Genomic DNA, 22,373 nt, shown 5'->3' with positions numbered 1-22,373 from the left:
TAGGTACCACATATGATTAAAATTATAATAAAGGTACCTATATTCACTTTGAATTATAGTATTATTATTATTTTGTCAAATGGCATCCGGCCGATTAATCGCTGACGAGTCCGCCTCGGCGGATAAAATATTCGTCATCCGTCAGCCGAACCGTGTACCTGTGTATAGGATCTTGGTTGGTGTGCACTGGGTAGGCAGGGGGTTTGATGGGGGAGAGGAAGGGGCAACAGGTAGGAGGAGGTAAACTAAGTGAGGTTAGGCTAGTCGCACCACGGCTGGCAGACAGGTACCATCTCGCGCAGGTGGAACAAACCGCGGGAAAGAAACGCGCCAAATCTCGCGTCAGACTTACGTTCGTTCGAAAATCAAAAATAAATATGAAACTCGTAATTTAATTTCAAAGTGAAGTGTAAGCAACATTATTGTGAAGTGTCAATTTTTAAAAAACTGTAAATTTAAAAAAAAACACGCGTTTTGCTTACAATAATTTATTACAGTTGTGTTTCGTTATTCGAATCAAACATTTTTAAACGTACAGTGATTGTGTTCAATTAATTAATATATTGGAGTATAAAGAAATATTTTTGTAAGAGTTTTATGAATCGGTCGAAACTGTGTTACTCATTTTGATGAGGTAAATCAACAAGAACCGGTGAAATCGTTTCAAAACAAATCAACTCTCGTAAAAAGTGCACGACTTTACAAATCTCCCGTAAACGGTACAAAACAAAAAACTTTCTTACTCGCATAACGGAACTTTTAGTAGGAACATTATACTTTGCTGTTAACGTCAAAAATCACCCATTTCAAAACACTTCGGGCTCTTAATGAGCAACGTATTATGATTTTAATATCACAATAAACAGAATTTACAAGTCTTAAATATGTGCGCAATAAAAACTTCACGCAACATCTAGCTATTTGAATTTATGGTGATGACTTCAAGAAACATGTTGTAAATAATTTTAAATGAATCCCACGATACATCGAAAACAGAAAACGAATAAATAATAACACACTGCCAATATATTAGAATTAAAGAATTAGCATAATATATATGTACCCTATGCCTGCAACAAATATCTAAAGTACTTTTATTTTGACTGGTAGAGACTCACAGATGCCAACAAAATGAACAAAATACAAATCAATTCGAACAGTTTATTAGTACATAGATATTGAAGCAATATAAGTATCTAAAAGTGCATGAATACGTGCGGGTCACTGCTGTTTTAATTGCGAGCCCCTATAACCATAAACAGGTACATAAATCGTAAGTGCTGTTCACCTGTGCGCTACTGATAAGGCCGGCGATTTGCATATCACAAATAACATAAACAACCCAGATACCAGCATAAAACTAGGCTTCTGATAGTAAATAACTATCTAACATTAGAGTTACAACTCGTAGAAAGAAACAGAAAATAAAACAAAGATAATTTGTTTAGGGTGATATGTGTTTCGTGTCAGAAAAACTGGCATAAAAGAATACAAAAAAGATGACATACATACATAATACCTTGGTTTTGTATTTCAAAATCACTATCATAATTTCAGCTTGTAACTATCTACAATAAATTGAAGATAGAACTTATAGAAAGAAACACAACATTGAAAATCGAAAAGTTGTTTGGGCTGATCAGTGTTTATGTGTCAGGAAAAAACTAGCATAAACAAAATTTAAAGAATATGAATATATACATATAATTAAAACACAGTGCTTGTAGCACACAATGCCAGTGCTTCGTTTTTCAAAAAGCACTGTTAAAGTGTTTGATGTTTTAGCTCCACAATTATTTACCAAGTGAGTATTACTTTGACATTGTTCTATTGTGTTTGAGTGTTTGGTTGGTTCTTTTCACTGTTGTTGTGTTTTATTGTTCACAAATCCACTGCTGTGTCATATTGTGTTCGTGCCTTCTTCAGAGTGACGTTTCTCCTATTGTAAGTACATATCTGCTCGTATTCATTAATTTTTATTGCTTTATTTTTAAGTGCACTTCGTGGCTTTGCATGTATTCTGATTTTATGTACACATCTAATGCATTTTTTATTTTTTTTACTATTTTTGTAATTTAGAATGGTTCGGTACTGATTCCCTTTGAAAGTACGAATTTATTCGAGTTTAAGTTAAGAATCAATACATCACGTACATAAATATTTTAGATATTACAACTTCATTTATATATCTTTTAATAAAATTGTAAGAAAGGTTTTAGATGGTACTCCTGCTTTTTGAATGTGTAAGAGCGAGATGCATCTGCTCGCTCTCTTTTCCCAACCGACAGCTAAGAAGATAGTAGTAGACAATCCGTTCTAAAGTGTTAATAAACATTCTATCCGCACACGCGTATAATTATTGAGATCCTCACAGTACCACCAAGTCTGTATATAACAAAAATCTTTCAAAATTAAACAATTACTTGAACCAACTGAAGAATGTGTAAAATTTTTAATAAATTTAATTTTTCCAGGATTGGTTCAAAATATCACATTTGAAAATGAGAACTGTTCTCTTCAAATCATTAACTATCCCCTTGAGACCCAACATTCCTAACGTTTGTATGAAAAAATCTTCTATTTGTATATCTGTATCGAATATTTCTATTATATTCGTATCAGACAAGCCGCAACTAGAGAACTAACAATAAGAAAGTGTCGTACCCTGTTAATAAAATATTGAAGAAGAAGATAATACTTATAAATCTTAACTAAACATGAAACAGAATAAGACAAATAAAAATAAAAAGATAACGGTCTCTATCCTGATCAAACATTTTAGAGACTATAATCATCTACACAGTGATATCAATACTTACAAATATAGTTAACAATTTTTGTAAAACAGCATTACAGAGAAAAAACTAGTAGCTTTAGATAATTTGTAAATTCTATTTTCTAGTAAAAACTAGTATTTTTGTAATAATTAATTTTAAAAACATATTTTTATTCATTAATAAAGCCTTGTTGTGCTATAAATATGTTATGCATTGTGATAAAACCAGTTGGACGAGAAACAGTAGCCGTGTGACAGGTTTGTTCCCACTTATTCTAACTCGTCGACTTTTTGGAATTTGTTTGTATTTTTCTCTGTTCCGACTGTAGAAGTGTAGAATCACCCTGGGGAGTTAATTAGCCCTTCTGTTTTACCTGTTAAACAAACGATGTGAACATGTTGCACACAATTTGTAAATGGTTTTGTTTAATTGAGTACAATTAGTCTCCTGTTGTAACTTGATTTTATACTGCCTCCTTTGACCCATGAAACTAATCGTTGTTATTATTTCATTATATTTATATTTTATTTGGTTTTACGCCGAACCGGGCTTTTAGATAGACTTTAAAAATAGAATATATCTAAAGAGATTCGAAAATTATCAAAAAAAAACTTAAACCATGATATAACGGTACACTGATTATAAAACAATATTAGTAAAATACAGTAACATAAACTAATATAGAAACTTGAACAATACTACAAATAAGAAAAATCACTAAAACTACATTACCAACGCTACTCTCATTTGTAGGATTCAACAAAGTGCTGATATAGTTCTACAAATGGAGTCAATAAATATATCATTAGTACCCTCAAATTTACTACCCAAATCGTGCATCCTATTGGTTAGTGAGTGTATCTGATAGTTGGTTATGAGTATGTATTGCAGAAGAATGTTATATTTTGTCTTGTATTCCTAGTTGGCACATCAAATTTATCGAGAAGATTTATAATTATGTCCGTGTCGTGTTTATAAAATACTGTTTGCTTTCACATATTTTTGACTTTTTTACAAAATTATTACAACACTAGCTTTTCAATGTGATTGTAATTTTTTATTTTTATTTTTTTTTTATGCTTCCGATTTTGTTGTCCGGGTTAAATCTTCCCCATTGGAAAAACTAAACCCTTCCACTCACTTTTCCACAAATGATCAGCTAGTCAATCAACATTATGCAAGTGCATTATATAAGTAAAATAAATACAAAACAATACAAGAACAACAACACGTCAACTCACCAGAGATCAAATGGGAAAAAAAATTCACCGACTCCAGATATTTTCATATCAGAGGGTTCGGCTCGGTAGAACTTCTAACAGGGCCTATAAATCCTACTGATCCCTCAACATAATTAACATGATTTGTATTAACATAATCATTTTTCGTAATGTTTTCCCCACAAGGACAACAGCCACAACTGCCTAAAGTCATTAGGATTATGGCAGCCACAATAGATGTGGTATTTTTCGATGTTGAAGTGAATGACGAAGGGAAGGAGATGTACCTGAACCTTCAGACTGGTTACTATACACGGCTAAAGTAATTTCAAGCCAACCTGCCGAATGGTGGCCATTCACCAGGGTGATACTGAGAGTATCCAATTCTAATATTTTTATTTTTAGCATCTCTTTTTTCGGTTAACATTTTTGAAGGCCCCAGCGCGGCGTTGTCCGGGCTTTACACAGATTTTTTCGACATCAGACATAGACAAGAAATCGACAATAACTGTTCTTTTATTTTGAACATCAATAAGTAATTATTAAAATTTCTACGACAGTCACATTCCTCCTGTTTTAAAGGTCAAGTGTGCAAAATTTCATCAATCTCGGAATAAAACTGTAGATCGGTTTAAAAACAAGCCTACAAATCCACACCGATTGATTCTCAATTTGTTTTTTTTTCTATCCAATAAAATTCGCCCTATTCGTAACATCATAAATAATTATAATGATAATTAATTATTTTTCGGATAAATTATTGAGTAAAACCCTGAAATTGTAATATTTTATCATTGAAGACAATATAAGCGTTTCTTCATCAGAGACTTGCAGAAAATTAAAAAGATGTCGCGCATTAAAATATGAATAGGATATAGTATTTATCAAAGACACTATCTATATTGCACTAAGTTCGGAAAGAATCTTGCGAGCATACACAAAGAAGCCAATAAAAACATTCGAATTATGACACGTTTAAATATGACAGAAGGATATATGGTCGGATTAGCTTAGTGGTAGAGCAGCGCAACGGCAAGGTCCTGAGTTCAGTTCTAAGATGCGACCGTATCTTTTTCTGACTCAAATTTCGTTGAAGAATCTCTAATATTGTCTTCAATGATTTTTTATTTGATGAGAACTACCCTTGTTGACGCAACTATTAATCTTCCATTAACATTGTCCTTACAATTTTTCCCATCCTATTTTACCTACAAGTACCTGTCATTATCTGACTATACCCACGTGTATGTTTGACATTTTACAACAATAAAAGCGACTGTCAAACCAGTTTATTGATGAAGCCTATTTGATGAACATCTGTGCTGTTATTGATATCAAATCAGGGTAGAAGGCCTGTGCAGTGAACATATTCGGTTCCGTCAGTGTCTCTCGTATCCAACCTGGATGTTACGGAAGCTTGTGTGTGAAATAAATCATATTTCCTGTAAGTGAAACCAACCATCAACATCTTTGAAGACCATCAAAGGGGTAAGTCGGATTCCTTCCTTACTCCATGTTCACCATCTCCAACCATAGTTGTGTCAACTTCCAACTTCCAAGTTCACAAGTTTTATTTTACAGTCCTTTACTCTTGATTCGCCTATTGCAATCACAACCCTCATTAAACAATAATTCTTCAGCCGTTTGTGTATAAGCCACGCCTGCTCATTATGGTTACTGTCCAGGTTTGTCAATCGCCCTGTCAAGTTTGTTGGCTGATCTATGCGTTATATCCCTTCAAACGAGCTAAAGGGCAAATGTGAATATATTAACATAATATATTGTAGTTTACGACATTCTGCATTGCTACTGGCAGGTGATTGCATTTGGAACCAAAACTAAACTGAAAATAGACATTATGAACAGAATTAAATCTATACATATTTGACCTATTTAGAAGTAGAAGGTTTTTGCGCTGACTAACAGCTGTACATTCTTTTAACTTTTAATTTCCACTTACATCTAGATCTGTATCTGAAATTACAAAGTGAATATTTATCAACGTATTTCAAACCATATAGATTTAAGTTGGCACGCAACGGAGAAGAATACCATAAATAACAATAACAAAAGATAAGTTCTATTGAGATGAGTAAATCATTAAATTGTGCTATATAAAGATTTGTTGTGAAACCGCACAGAAGGCCCAACTTCTCCCAAACATCTGGAACCAGTGGGACTCTGACATACCAACTTGGGTATGTTGTAAGGCTGAAAGGTAGTATATACTCCTCAACATGTCATGTCACATAAGAAATATATATATATATATCAAAATTTATTAATATCATCAAAACATAGAAGTGTCTCACGTTTAGATTATTAAGAAATATCAAACATACTAAGTTCAGTTGTCTACGTTGCCTAGGTGAAGTTGTGTGTGATGTGAAATATTCGTGCGTAACGAACTCAAATTTTCATTTACATTCTCATTTTCAAAACAGATACTAACTTAAAAGCACTGTTAATCAGAAAATCCATGAATAATAACTATAGTTTATTAAATGATCAAATTCATTTATCTTTTAGTCCTATTTATATAGACATATTTCCAATAAACCGCTCAGTTCTTCCCAGAAATCCCTTAATCTCCCCTCCCCCTTTGCTCTCCTCTCATTCCAACATCTAGAAATATGTTTATGTTAACGGAAATGTATGTAATCCGTCATTGTATTCAATTCTTAGGAAATGTATGTAGTTCTTAAAATCGCGAGGAAATGTGAGAAATAAATTATGTCAGACACATTTCATAGGAAATCTATATATTTCCTAAATAGCAATCGGAAATGTAAAACATTTAAGATATCAATGGGTACGCGGGGATAGCGGAACAAGGGGAGGGTATTGCATCGTCTGATCAGGCGATCACGCTAGTGCGGCGTAAACATAACCTAACCTAACCTAACCTAACCTAACCCAACCTAACCTAACCCAACCTAACCTAACCTAACCTAACATAACATAACATAACCTAACCTAACCCTACCCTACCTAACCCAACCCAACCCAACCCAACCCAACCCAACCCAACCCAACCCAACCCAACCCAACCCAACCCAACCCAACCCAACCCAACCCAACCCAACCCAACCCAACCCAACCCAACCCAACCCAACCCAACCCAACCCAACCCAACCCGACCCGACCCGACCCGACCCGACCCGACCCGACCCGACCCGACCCGACCCGACCCGACCCGACCCGACCCGACCCGACCCGACCCGACCCGACCCGACCCGACCCGACCCGACCCGACCCGACCTAACCTTACCTAACCTAACCTAACCTAACCTAACCTAACCTAACCTAACCTAACCTAACCTAACCTAACCTAACCTAACCTAACCTAACCCAACCTAAAAGACTTAATATTGTGACATTTAAAGTTAGTTTCTTATAAGTTAGTTTTAACATTCTCCTGACGAAGAAAGGGTTATTCGGAAACCGTACTGGAGAGTGTAATTTTCATATAAGGATAAAACAATTTATTCATACTCATATTGCATATGTACGGGCGCATGGAAATATATTTTTTAACGTGTAGATTATAACATAATACCTACGTTCTGCTTACCCTTTCCAAAAGCATGGAAAAGCAAGGTAGATAATTATTATTTATTGCTCCGCGTACATACTTTTGGGAACACGGTTAAATTTCAACGCACTGTCGTAAAAATACTGTTGATAAGTTCTAAGCCGTAATTAAGAACGCGTTTCTTAACGATTGGTTGAAGTCACAAATAGTAGACACAAAATAATGTAAATTTTATTACAGACAGTAATGATTTGTTCAATGCTGAGTGACAGGATTATTTGTTTAGTTGCCAAAGGCATTATTTTTAATAATCACTTACTGTTTTTCCCCAGGCAGTGTTATAAACAACCTGCTTTAAATATAAAGTACTTTTGTTTTTTAATTACTCAGCAAGAATTTGATCTCGTATGCAAATGATCTGAGGAAATAAGTAATGACCAATGACGACAGTAGTCCTTCGCTAATGATGATTGAAATGACCTCAGAAATCAGAAACTATCAGTTTTAAAATGATTTTGACTGACAGCTGTCGAGGTCATGTTTTCCTCTTCTTCAGAGCAATTTTCACCCTTCAAATTCTAATTCAAAAAATACTTTAAAATGCACAATATCTGTGACTTTTGTTTGAAAGGTACGTTATGGGCGATTTACACGATGCTTTTTTTCATACCGATCCCCATATAAAAATATTTTCGGACCCATATGAAAAATATTTGCTTTCATATGCATGTACGATTTCATATGCCACTAGAGAGAATTAATATTTTTGGATGTTACTAAATCGAAAAAAATATTGATAGATGACATGACATGCCATTGCAGTCAATAAATCTGTAAAGAAACATCACAAATTCAATCAATAATAACACATGTTTTAGTCCCTTCATCAATATTTTAAATGCAAAACGAAATAAAAACGCTTAATTTTCACATATTACAGTTAAAAAAAACGTAAAACAATGATAGACGACATACGATGACAAATAATGTCCGCCATCTTAAACTGTACGAAAATCGGTACCAAAATAGAACATGTCCTTATTTTTCATCTCAAATCTATACGAATGGGAGACTCATGGAAATTGACGATAAATTGCATCGTGAAACACAACAACGTCTATGCTGAATTATCTTTGCCCAATTGATTAGGCACTTTTTATTACTTTAAATTATTAGTATACCTAGATACTAGGAATTTGGAAGGTGTGTCATTCTTTAGGATATGGTTTAACATGTAAAATTTCCAATTGAGAATTTATTTCAAGGGTCTTAGAGTGCTGTGGGTTCTTTGGGTTTCAGTTGAAAACCCGAAGGATTCAAAATGTTCTCTTGTCATCTCCGTCACGTTTAAAGCATTTCGACTTACATCCTGCTAAGAATTATTTCCTGGAATGTTGTCCACGACGTCGGAGATTCATAATTTATTCAGGCTTCTTATGAATCAATCATAGGCACATATGTTAGAAATCGTCTGAAGGCGTTGATACTAATAATATGTAGTTATTTCCCGTCATCGCCAGAGTAGCAGAAATATGTTGTACTCGCCTACTAAACAATCAAACGAAATTTTTAAAATTGTTCATTTAAAGTTTGGAAATTTTGAAATTTTTTATTAGGTCATGGTGCAAATGAAGTAAGCAACCTAAAAGTTCTTGCAATGACATTCAAATTATTAAATACAAACATTTTTGATGCCGAAGCTCACCTTTGAGGGTTTTAGAAGCATCGGAAAGCAGATTCTATGATTTTTTAAATTCTTTCGACCCCTGACTTTGAGTATTGAATGCTGTGATCATTGCAAATTCTCCAAATAAGTCATTAAAGAATACTTAGGTACCTACCCTAAATAAGAATACTTCCAGGTAAGTATTTATTTCTTCTTCTTTGTATTGTTGGAGATATTTTGTAGAGTTAAAAGTGGGATGCTGAGACTATTCAATCGACCAACGGCATCGGAAGTCATTGGGATGTGCCATTGGGGAACTGATGAAGAGGACATTCTTCAATGATATATGCTGTTGTTTGAATATGTCCACATGCATTCAGTTCAGGATTCTTTTGGCCCCATTAATGCATCATGTGCGCACAAATGCTGTGACTACAATGGATGTGGTTAATGAGGTCCATATCTTCCTAGGATAGGGAAGACATTTTAATAGTTGGATCCATTTTCACATCAGAAGTCTGCAAATGAGTTCTTCCAGACTCTTCAGGGGAGTGTCGTGATAGTATCAGAGTTTCGCCTTCAGTCCAAAAGGTGGCTGATTGGGAGGTTTGTAATTTGTAAGGTCATCTTGAAGTGGAATGTTGCAATTCTTGGCCTTTTTATATTACCTCGGGGTTGTTATGTTCCCTGTGGTTGCAGTGGGTGGTGATTCAAGAATTTCATACGCATCGCACTATTTATTTTAAATATTGGCATTGTCTGCATAAAAAAATTTCCAAAAACAAACTCCCCAAATTGGGAACCCCACATCTCACCTTTCTGGAACTTTTTCTGTTGAATTAATTTGACTTACTTTGACGATAGTGAGACAAACGGAGTTTTTGTTTTATAGTTATGATAATATAGTAGCTACCTACGTATTGTGAGGTGTATTCGAGATGCGGCCAAACAAGCGAAAGAGGTGTGTTCCTACCTGCGTCAGGTGAATGGTTTATCCAATCTGATCGTAGAAAAAATAGTTTTATTATTAATGCACATCGATGCATTATGCAATACAAAATACAATTGAATTGGGTCACGACGTACATTAGTAGGCAATTGCCCGGCTATAATTTGTAAATGGCAACACATTGTTGTGAATGATCCTATTATTTATTAAAATTATATTTGTAACAACTTATTCAGTTACTTACTCGATAAAGTTCAATCACTTCAATTATTTTACAGTCATAACAATGAAAAAAATCTTTTGTATTGCATATAATATACCTACAGTAAAAAATATTTGTAATTTTGTTCTTACTCACTAAAACAGAAAAAACTGTTAGTGAGGGTTGTTTTGAACAGTTCATTAAATTTCAAAGTTAATTTTCAAGTTCTGTTACCATCCAAGTATTGTGAATCAACCGGCCCATATTAAAATAATAACAGAACCTAGTTAGGACTTTCATAGAACTTGATTTTTAACTATAAAATTTGATGAACTCTCCAAATTCTGTGAAAAACTAGCAGAACTTAAATTTTTCACGATTATGTTGTCAACACTTTTGGCAAATCGATTAAAAGAAACAATTTTACAATTCTTAAACTAAAGTTTTTCGCACCGGGAGAAAAATGAGTATTGAAAATCTCTTCAAATTATTGGTTAATCCGGTGAAATACGGGATTGCAAGCCTAACTAGTGAATTAACAGGTATTCTGATAATTTTTTCAGTAAATCACGAATATATTTTCACTATTTGGAACACATATGAATTTATTAAGAGTTTATTAATAATTTAGCAATTCTCATTTTTTTCCGTGAAATATCTAGGTACTCACCTTGTCTAAAAACGTAAGTTGAAACATGTAAGCTACTGGTATTTTAGCAATAGATAAGTTATTTTCAAAACTTTTCTCTTGACATGATATTCTCGACTGACTCGAGATTATATATTTTTTTAAATATAAAATAAGCATCATGATATCAATTAAAAAATGTATGAAGTCACCAAGTCCCGTAAATAAAAACAGAGGTCCATATTACATCATTCTTACTTTCTTTATCAGATTTACATTGTGTCAGATTTATTTTACAAAAGAAATAATCTTAGCATCTCACTCTAAAAGAGCGTCCGGGTTTAAGATGAATCTTAGCTAATTAAAGCAGGTACCGTGGATTTTGTAAACCCTTCGTTTAAATCAGGGTTCAGCATCCTAAAAGGACCCTATATCTTTCTGAGAAGGTTTTACATGTACAAACATGCGAAAGATGTGAACCAAAAAAAATGAAAAGAAAAAATGCACCGTGGTTAAATGTTTCAAGGAACTTAGTTCAAGGGAAGATTTAAAATTAATAAATTATTATAAGTGATAATTAGTCGCCTGTAATATCAATTCAAATTAAAAATATCTTCCGAGTAAAAATAAATGCCGCTGACGGGAATTGAACCTTATGATGTCCGTTCAGACGCTCTGAACCACTGAGCCACGTAAGCAGAAATTGTTGATTGAAGTACTAGTAAATATTGAATTGTTTGGCGGGTTGGAAATAAGCCGTTTTTTATTTATTTTTACTCCGAAGATAATTTAGATTTGTATTGATATTACAGGCGACTAATTATTGCTTATAATAATTTATTATCCTTTATGCTATGCATAAAAACCTTGTCTTATAAACATTAGTTTATCCAAAAAATAATTTATAAAATTGCTCAATTTCTGTAATAATGGTGCTGAAACTCTCATTATAGTCTTGGCGCACAACGGATTTTGAAGCATCACGTGATCAAGTCAGTGCCATCGAGCAACGACGGCTTGCAAATAGCGGCGATTGCTGTTACTGATAGTAGTTCATGCTGCTGATTTGTGTGTCTGTTTACCGCAAGCATATAAATAAATAGAGTGATTAAACTATTCATTGGGTGAGTTGACTTCGCGTTTGGGTTCCACCCAGGCGTAGTGTGTTCAATTCCTCGGCTGGCTAAGTTCTCCGTCACAACACAAGCAACATGTTGAGTGTGGTGGTAGTAGGAGATTTTGAGATATTGTCAGGTTGTTCGTAATTCAGGAAAGTTTCTTTTTTTTATTTAAAAAATAGTAAACAGTCCAATAGTTATTTGTATTTGTATTCGTAATTTGGCGGTCGCGCGCACAGGCCTTTATTCTAGCAGCCTTAAATTAAACTTACGAAATGAGGAAATGCATACAAAAGACACTATGTTTGTTGTCTGTGAAGCTTATCTAGGAGGTTAATCGTAGATACTTCGTCTTAGGAGTCCCCATCTTAATTTTAGATTAAAAATTAAACATTAAAAAATGTAGGAGAAGGCATTTAGTTTTCGCTTGCGATTGAATTATTGTAAATATTGGTTCGATAATTCTTTGTAATATGGAGAACAGCAATCAAAATTTGAATACGAAAGATTTAATATTCTTGAACAGTTAGCTTGCAAGATGATTAACACTTCAATCAAATATAGAATTTCACGTGTATTTTAATTATGCGATAAATTTATTCAGTGCATTTTTTAAGTAGAGCAAATTTCTTAATCAAATATCATGCGGAAGTTGGCACCTACTTTCTACAATCGTTCTAGTAAAAAATGACGTAGAACAAAGAAATGATTGTGCTAAGTAAACAATATCTGAAAGACAATGTAATCTTGCTGACTTAATAATAGTACCTCAACTAGAAATGCTAATTATTGCGATATCATTTCGACAACAATTATTTGTGACTTAAAATGGGTTAAAGAATGTTTCCATTGAATTAGACAATTACATTAAAAAGAAGTGCCACTAATAAATTTATGAATTAAACTTTGACCGGATTTGGAGTTTTTAACGATCAATGTCATTATTACACACTGACAAAATAATTCTTTGTTAGTTTCTATAGCGCTGTTTTTGTGAGCATAATATATTAAAATAATAATGATAATGATTTAAATATTAATTTTAAAATTTTAAGAATATACAATAAATAAAAAAGGGTTATTTTAGTCCTTCTCAATAGATCATATTTATGCTGATGCGAATTAAGTTTTGGATGGAGGGTTTTCCATGGTTTAACTTCAAGGCTTTGGTTGACTACTTTAATGGAGATGTTCAGTTCTTTTTCTGGTAATTCCGTCAAGATTTGTTAGACTTAATGTAGTAATAAATTGATTTAATTTACTTGATACTGGGTGCAAGTTTGTCGTAGGTATAACTTTACAGGATAAAAAAATGTAAATATCATTATTTTGTTAACAAAGTATGTGTTTGAAAAGTTTTGTGTCCTATTGCGATTGAATAAAAAAAATAACTTAGAAAATTAAATAAATATACATCAACCGTTTTTTACGTATACGGAGAAAACATTCTAATATAATTTATTAAAAATCTGGTCAAATTATTCGTTTTCCTGTTAAAACTGGACTGCAGGCCTTTAAGGCGAATCTTAATGCCAAATCACTATTTTGATTAATCTTTATAAGGTATTGGTGTACATTATGAATACTAAAAATATGCTTTTGATAAATTGAAGGTTTTCCTATCGTTTCGCTTGAGTAGAATACAAATAAAAAAAATTAATTACACAACAAAAAATATAAATGCAAACTACTAAAATTTTTTTTTTCAATAGAAATATATGAACGCATAAAAGAAACAACTTTTAAAAAATACAGTATTATAGCTAAGATTATCTGTGACAGTTTCGATTGAATTTTTTGCTTTCTTATAAAATTATTCACAAAATAAATAAAAACCAGTTTTTTGCTTGAAATCGAACGTTTCTAGACTCCGTTTGTCAAGCGATTTTAATGACTATTACCTACAATATAAGGTATACCAAGAATAATAGGATGAGGGGGCGCCTATAAAACTCACACACAACCTCTTTACATTGCGCAAAAACTAATAATTAAAATAATATTAAAGAAATCATTTTTATATTCATCTGAACTCATTTTCAAAGAATTTAAAGTCAGAAAATTAAATACTCTTTTCCTGTATCACGCAACCTTACAAGTTTACAAAGATGATATCCTAAACAAAACCGTACCATTCAAAAACATAGCAAATCTCAGGCAAAAATACATGTTACCAATTCCGATTTGTAAAAAAACTTTGGGTCAGCAAAACTACAAATACTTAGGAACAAATTTCTTCAATAAATTGCCAGAAAATATAAGATCACTAAATGATAGTTTCAAAGAATTCAAAACACAATTAAAAAAATATACCGAAAACCTAAATACAAAAAAAATAAATAAATAAAAGAAAAACAAAAACAAAAAAATAAAATAAAAATCTAAGAAACTAAACAAATAATACCTCATCCCATACACAAAAGCAATTGCTTATTATGGGAGAACATGAAAAATAATAAATATTAATCATATCATAATATCTTATCTTATTATACCTATATGTATATCACAAAAAAAAATATATACACATTTTTGGCTTGCTCTTAACGAATGAATTGACAGAGTTCCTATCAAAGTATCAAAGTATATATTCCTAAAAAAGCGAATGTTTTATGAGGACGGCGGAACACGTGTTCATACAAATACTGATATTGTCGCAATCCGTCATGATATACACATATAAGAAAAAAAACGGGTGTTCTCGATATATTCTGAATGAGAAATATTTTATTAGGAAATTGGCATGCTATCATTTTTTTAACATGATCGTTTTCCTCCCGTGTATAAATCACTAAGGTCACAAATAACCCAACAGATGCCACATTACCTTTAAATGAGGCAACTTGAATTCGAATTACCACAAAAAAACTTAGATAAAAGGCCAGATACGAATCCATCAATCACGGTTATTATTCAAATGTGACACTTATTACCTTCTATATAAGGCGTATTTTGATTGACAGCAAGGCTGGCACATAAATGGGTAAGTGATACCAGCGCCGATCACGATCTCGGCCCAATAACTCCATAAGCCATACTTTATCCACCATAAGTCTTGCTTCATACACCATAAGCTATAAGACATGCTCCATATTATGATATCACGAAGTTGGCCAGGTGTATATCAGATATTGTTACAATACCACTCGAATAAAGAACCACATTGAATGGTATTGAAAGAAATTATCTCGGATGATTTAACGATCATATTAAATTATCAATTGAATCACAAATTTACAAATGATTCTTAAATCCACAAAATGAAAATTTTCGTTTAATTTTCTTCTTTAAATCCAGATCTACCATTTGGCATAAAAATAACTTCTACTCTACATATCTATGTTTAAATTAATTCGGTGAATTTCAAAACAACAAAGTCCTGGACTAAGGTTCTTTAATTATTTTTTTTTGTTATTGTCTTGGGTGTATTTTTCATCTTTGAATCTCATGTTTTTTTTTTTTTTTTTACAGTATTACCGCACAAGAGTCCCAACTGCTCCCGTCTGGAGCCAGTGAGACTATGGCATCCCCAATTGGGGTATTTTGTGAGGCTGAGGGTATTGGGGAGGGGAGGGAGATGGGGAAGAGGAAGGTGAGGAAGTACCTGGCTATTCAGATCTGGTCACCAAACACGGCTAAAGCCATTTCAAGCAACGTTTCAATTCTGAATGGTGGTCTTACACATGTGTTAACTTCTAAAGACTATTTACAAGGATATTTAGACCGGTCGGTAGCCGAGTTGACATCGCGTTTGGGTCCCACCCAGGCGTAGTGTGTTCAATTCCTCGGCTGGCTAAGTCCTCCATCACAACACAAGCAATATATTTCGCTTACTGCGGTGGTGGTAGTAGAAGATTAGAGATAAGAAGACATATATACGCATATATATATACCCGAACGCGATGTCAACTCAGCCACCGATTGGTCAATATGCTTTTTTGGGCTTAAGTATATTTTAAATATCAGATATTCAATTATTGTTTCGTAGATGCAAGACACGTTTATGAACGCTTCATAGTTTTTGCTCAGGAGAGGCGAAATTCGTTGCAATATTTAAAAAAAATTAAATATTTATTTTTGTTTGCTTCCGAGATATCAATAATCATCAGCATTCTATCTCCAACCATTCTTCGTTATAAAGTGTTAAAAAAGTTTAATAACTTTACCGTATTTAAAAAAATATCAATGACTAATAAAATTCATAGTACAGTAATATATTCACAATCCTTACTAGGGTTGACTTTTGCTAATTTGGTGAGCATAAAGTTTATTCCACGTGACAACTGTTTTATCAACATATTCATTTATAGATTTTAAGTTTTTGGCTAATAGTACAAGTCGTAGAAATATTTACAAAGGACTGACTTTTAGTAATAATTAATAATAATATGTAACTATTAACTTTTCTGTTTTATTTGGTTGAGTTGGGTTGTGTTCGGTTCAATCTATTATTTTGCTAGGTAAATGACAATGTGTAAAGTGACCGGATTTGAAATTTTTTTTATCTCTTCTTCGTGAATACGAAAGTCTTGGAGCTCGGGAAAGCTTGGTTTCTATGCATATATTGCATTAGTTAGTTTATCATGCTTTCTATGCTCTGTATTCATCATATAATGGCCTCAATAGATCTCAAACAAACATGTCCGATGGAGGCATGATACATTAAATACTAAGAATAAATAATGCTACATGCATGCCTGTTACTAGAGAGAGAACAATAACATTAATATAATCATTATACATACTGTATTAATTAAAATATATAATTTTGTTACCTATAGTACCTGTGGTAGTACATTTGGGTATACATTTAAGGATAGTACGTTTTGTTACATATAGTACCTTTGGTAGTATGTTACCGTTTTGTTAAGTTTTGTTACCTATTGTACTTACACCGTGTAGAGGGTCTTTTTAAAGAAAGGAACGAGAGGATGTTGTGGGAAGGAAAAGGTATGAGGGGTGGTAGGAATCTAAGGCTCAGTGTGTCCAGGAGTGACATATGAATTCATCCCTTCAATTGCGTTCGAGAGAGTCTGTCTGGAGGGGACAAATGGTTTCTCTCAACAAGCCTCTTACAATTCGGCCCGTCACTAAACTCTATTAATTACGTTGAAGTGATGAAGAAGTATTGTGAAACTAAGAAGAAGATAATACTAATACAACTAAATAAAATATAAAACAGAACAAGACATAGAAAATAAAAAAGGTAACTGATTATAAAATGTATAAAAAATGTACAAAATTTAAAATACGTTTATGTTTAATGTTTTCATCTCTCCCGATGAATGATGACCTATATATTATATTCGTTACAAGTAAATAAAATCGAATTTGAACTGAATATGTGTGTATTGCACCTACTATATTGTCAGAATTTATAAAAAAAATAATTACTAGTACATAATACTGTTTTAAAAAGAGTTTAATGAGAATTTTCACGAGTGAAAAGCAAGTATGAGAATTCATATAATTTGCCAAATTATCTATCAAGAAATAATTATGAATTACCTGTTAAAGAAAAATTTGAATATGTTTCCAGTTACTTTTTAATTTTTTATGTGACACCTCACAAGAGCGTCCCTGCCTGTGCAGTGTACAGACAGGGAAACTATGTCACCACCCGGTTGGGCGGCGTTGTGAGGCGGAATAAGGTAGGGGCTGTAGGAAGGGATTTGTTAATGCGGGCCTTGAAGAGGCTCGGATTATAGGAGGGAGGAAAAACAGATGCCGGTAGCTCGTTCCACATACGAGCCGACTTACACAAAAACGAGTGGTAAAAACGGCCCGTTCTCATGAAGCCAACGTCAACCGTGAACGGGTGTTCAGTTCGTGTTCGTCGAGTTTCGCGCACGTGCACCGGTGCATCACGAATCAATGCTGCTAGCTCCTTGGAGCAGGCTCCATTGAAATACCTGTAGAACAGACACAGCATGCCTACATTGCGTCTATGCATTAGAGAAGGCAATCGGTCTGTTAACAACGGATTGTCAATCAGACGGATCGCTCTCCTTTGCACACATTAATGATGACCTATATATTATATTCGCTACAAGTAAATAAAATCGAGTTTGAACTGAATATGTGTGTATTGCACCTACTATTTTGTAAGATTTTTATAAAAAAATAATTACTAGTGCATAATACTGTTTTTAAAAGAGTTTAATGAGAATTTTCACGAGTGAAAACCAAGTATGAAAATTCATATAATTTTCCAAATTATCTATCAAGAAATAATGAGGAATTACCTGTTAAAGAAAAATTCGCATATATGTAACCAGTTAACCGGTATTATAGTCTCTAGACCCTTATAGGTACCTACCTTTTGCTAACTATACAGAATACAGCCTAAGTCAATGAACGCCATTGTTCTGACATCTTTGTATGTGTGTACTACAGGGTTTTCCAATAAGAGGCGTTATTTTGAATAGCCCGCTATTTCGGTAGATGTTACTTTTGAAGCTGTCATTTTTGACATTTGATAAGTAAAAACTACGTCATAATAAAAATGGAACGATACACGCTTCAACAACGCATTAAAATTATTAAAATTCACTTGAGTGAATCAAAGGCAAATCATCTTGAGTGATGAGGCCCATTTCCACCTCGGTGGCTTCGTCAACAAGCAAAATTGTCGCATCTGGGGCTCGGAAAACCCAAGAGTTATAGTTGAAAAGCCTCTTTTTCCTCGACGTGTGACTATTTGGTGTGGTTTATGGTCCGGCGGAGTCATTGGACCTTACATTTTCGAAAATGAGGCTGGAGCAACAGTTACGGTGAATGGATTGCGCTATCGAGAGATGATTAATGATTTGTATGGCCGGAATTGGATGGTATTGATCTGGACAACGTTTACTTTCAACAAAACGGCGCACGTAGCACGAAGCACGTAGGTGCCACACAAACAATGAAACTATTGATCTTTTACGATTGAATATCAAAATAATACCTCATATTGGAAAACCCTGTACATTTGTAAGAAAAAAACTGGGAGACTTATCGAGTAAAAAGAGGTTTCTAAGAGGCAATTTATTGTTATGTTTGTATCCTTAGGTCCTTATCTGACTTGACTTTTTTTAGCTGTATAAAAATAATGCAGATGTTAAAAGCTACGACATTTTTGCAATTATATGAACACAGATAGACGTGAGTAAAAAACAAAATTCATTCAAATAGATAATCTTAATGCAGCGCACAGTTGAAGACTTTGAATTTCTTTAGTAGATAAAAAAACATGGCATCACTACACCATAATAACGCAGTTCGAACAGTATTTGGGCTCCCGAGCTATTGCAGCGCTTCAAAAATGTTTTCAAGGCCAGAGCATCGGGATGCTGGACTCAAAGAAAGATTCGGCCAAAAGTAATAACTCCAACAACCGAACTTTTTTATATAGAATGATAATGTTTGCACTATAATTACAACAATGGAAAAATATCACGTCTTCTTTTTCTTACTATTAATAAGGTATCTTTATCTAATCAACATCGGTTATTATCGGAGGAGTATAAATACTTAACACACACCTTGCTTCATTCAAATTCATACACACTTCTTTATAACGAATCTTAACACGACCCGACTCGGTCCGACCCGACAAACGCCATTGTTTTATTAAAAAATGGTGCTTATGTTTTTTTTCGTTTTCACTATTTTACTTATTTCTGTACCAATTACATATTTTGGGGTTATCATAATTATTTTTTGGGTTATTATGCCGTGTTGCACTTTATCCTTATTTAACCAACGTCACTTGACTTTCAACTTAAGCTTAGTAGGTTTGGTATCCGTACTTCATGGTTACACCAAAACTAAATTGCAAAAAACCACATTCATTTTCACTAAGTATTATTTTACTGAAAACAGGAGGCATATGGGGATTGACGCTTGCAACACGGTATCAATTCAACATATAATATAAGCGGACATTATACCATTATCTACACATTAGCAATGATGACCAACACGGCATAATAACCTAAAAATTAAGACTTCTGGCAGATCTGTTCACAGTTTGTTTGGTGTTTCTTTAAAAATGACTGAACACCCCACAAGGCGACACTGGAGTAAAAACCTTACACCTAATTATATTTATTAAAACATGAATCTTCGTAATTTGACCCAAGGCAGAATCAATTTCTTACAGGCCAATAAATAGCTCGCTAATCTCTCAATTGCTCTATCGGGACATACTCTGAAGGATCACATCCCATTGAGAAATCAATAGAAATATTGTTGGCTTATCTGCGAACAATTTGTATCCGCGCGAAGAATCGATGGCAGTCGATTACTCGCGTCAAGTTTTCACATTTTCTCAATATTCCTTTGATGGTAACGCGAGGCAAACCCGTAAGGCCAGTCCCAGTCGAGTTGAAGGAACTGAAGATGGCGTCTCCGGTAATGATCTCAGCCTGTAAATGTTTTTATCTAGTGTTTACTCGCTGTTGTCATTACTATTTGTGTCGTCGGGTAGGTGGAGTGTGTTGCGTTGAGTTTAGTTGGGGTAAATTTAGTTCCGTTTTTTAAAGAAATAGTAATTTTATTTATTTCATTTAAACGCCCATAGGGCTTTTACATATAATAATGTACATCTTTATTTTTTTAGTTATACATTTTATATAAAAAAAAAATACATATAGATTACATATAAAAATGTCAGATTTAGCAAAATATAGGTTACATAAAATATAAGAGTTTAAAAAATTAGGTATGATAGAGTGCAAATAAGTGCGACAAAAAATATAAAATTTGCCAAAATCCTCCAAATCAACGATAATGTTAATAAGAAGGTATAAAATTAGTTGATAACAATAGTTTACAAAGTATGTAAAAATAGTTCGCACATACTCCGTTTAAAGTTGGCCAAGTTCAAATTATTGTCAAATACATTTATATTATTTAAGTATTTGTTACCAAGACTGTGTAAACGTTGTATTGGAGAGTGAAAACTATAGTTGGAATGAGATGTATGTATGTAAAATGTTGATATTTGCCTAGTTGTTCGTGTAGGTATGTGTAGATTTATTAAATGCAGGAGTTCACAACAATCGAATTTAGAGTTCAATAATTTTAATAAAAAGGTTAGGTCGTTTATTTTTCTTCTGTTTTCTAATGTCGGAATATTTAAATGATTCAATAATGACTGGTAATTTATGTGTTCTAAAGGGATGTTAAGTTTAAAATTGACGAAGCGTAGAAATTTTCTTTGAATTCTTTCAACATTATGAATATGTACATTGTAGAAGGGTGACCAAACTATGGAGTTATGTTCTATCAGGCTTCTAACAAGGGATATGTACAATAGTTTTATGATTTGTAAAGATTTAAAGTTTTTAATTGTTCTTAATATAAAACCTAATGTTTTCATACCCTTATTCACAGTTTGTTGAATGTGGGCCGTAAAGTCTAGTTTCTCATCCATTATTATGCCAAGATCTCGCATTTCCTTTACTCTTTCTAAATTTGTTTTATTTATTGAATAGCCAAAAAATTGTGATGTTTTTTTTCTGGAAAAGGTCAAAATTTTGCATTTTTCTACATTTAAATATAAATTGTTTTGTGAACACCACTTATTTAGCATGTCTATATTAGATTGAAGAACTTGACAGTCGTTTAATGAGGTTATTTCTTTATATAATTTAATATCGTCAGCGAATAGCAGTACATTGACATTTTCAAAGCAGTTGACTATGTCATTTATAAAAACAATAAATAAAATTGGGCCAAGATGACTACCTTGCGGTACGCCACTAGTGGCCAAAAATGGTTTAGATAAAAAAGATTTTATTTTAACAAGTAAAGTTCTACCAGATATGTAGCTACTTAACCAGCTTAACATATTTGCTCTGATTCCTATAGCATGAAGTTTTTGGATCAGTACTTTGTGAGACACTTTATCAAAGGCTTTCGAAAAATCAGTATATATACAGTCAACTTGTTTATTTTTAGAAAAAGACTCCAATATATAGTTTTGAAACAGTAGTAAATTTGTTGTAGTTGATCTACCTCTAACGAAGCCATGTTGTTTGTCATTTATTAATTTTGTTAGTGTAGGATATATTTCTTCCAAAACTAAAGATTCAAAGATTTTGGGTAATACAGATTGTATGCATATTGGTCGATAGTTTGAAATGTCAGTCTCGTCACCTTTTTTAAATATTGGAATAATATAGCTGGATTTCCAGTAGACGGGAAAATATCCAGAGGATAGTAGGTGGTTAAATAAAATGGTTAGTGGTTTAGACAATACGGAGGAGCACTGTTTTAGGAAAATTGGCGGGA

General features: G+C 33.2%; 1 protein-coding gene across 2 annotated transcripts in view; it reads left to right on the top strand.

The window, feature by feature from the left end:
* Positions 1 to 276: 276 nt before the first annotated feature.
* Positions 277 to 22,373, top strand: part of LOC149413758 (uncharacterized) — a 204,944-nt gene continuing 182,847 nt past the window's right edge. The window contains exons 1-2 of one of the 2 annotated variants that reach the window (XM_089644504.1): positions 277 to 719; positions 1,558 to 1,944. The gene's annotated coding sequence lies outside the window, so the exon portion shown is untranslated. Of the gene's footprint in view, positions 1,945 to 22,373 lie in introns of both variants that reach the window. The other variant, XM_089644503.1, reaches the window with a different exon arrangement.

This window comes from Hesperophylax consimilis, chromosome 21 (assembly GCF_061612785.1).
Source record: "Hesperophylax consimilis isolate HC1 chromosome 21, BYU_Hcon_1.0, whole genome shotgun sequence".
Taxonomy (NCBI): Eukaryota; Metazoa; Arthropoda; class Insecta; order Trichoptera; family Limnephilidae; genus Hesperophylax; species Hesperophylax consimilis.
This window is presented reverse-complemented; position numbering and strand designations above follow the sequence as displayed.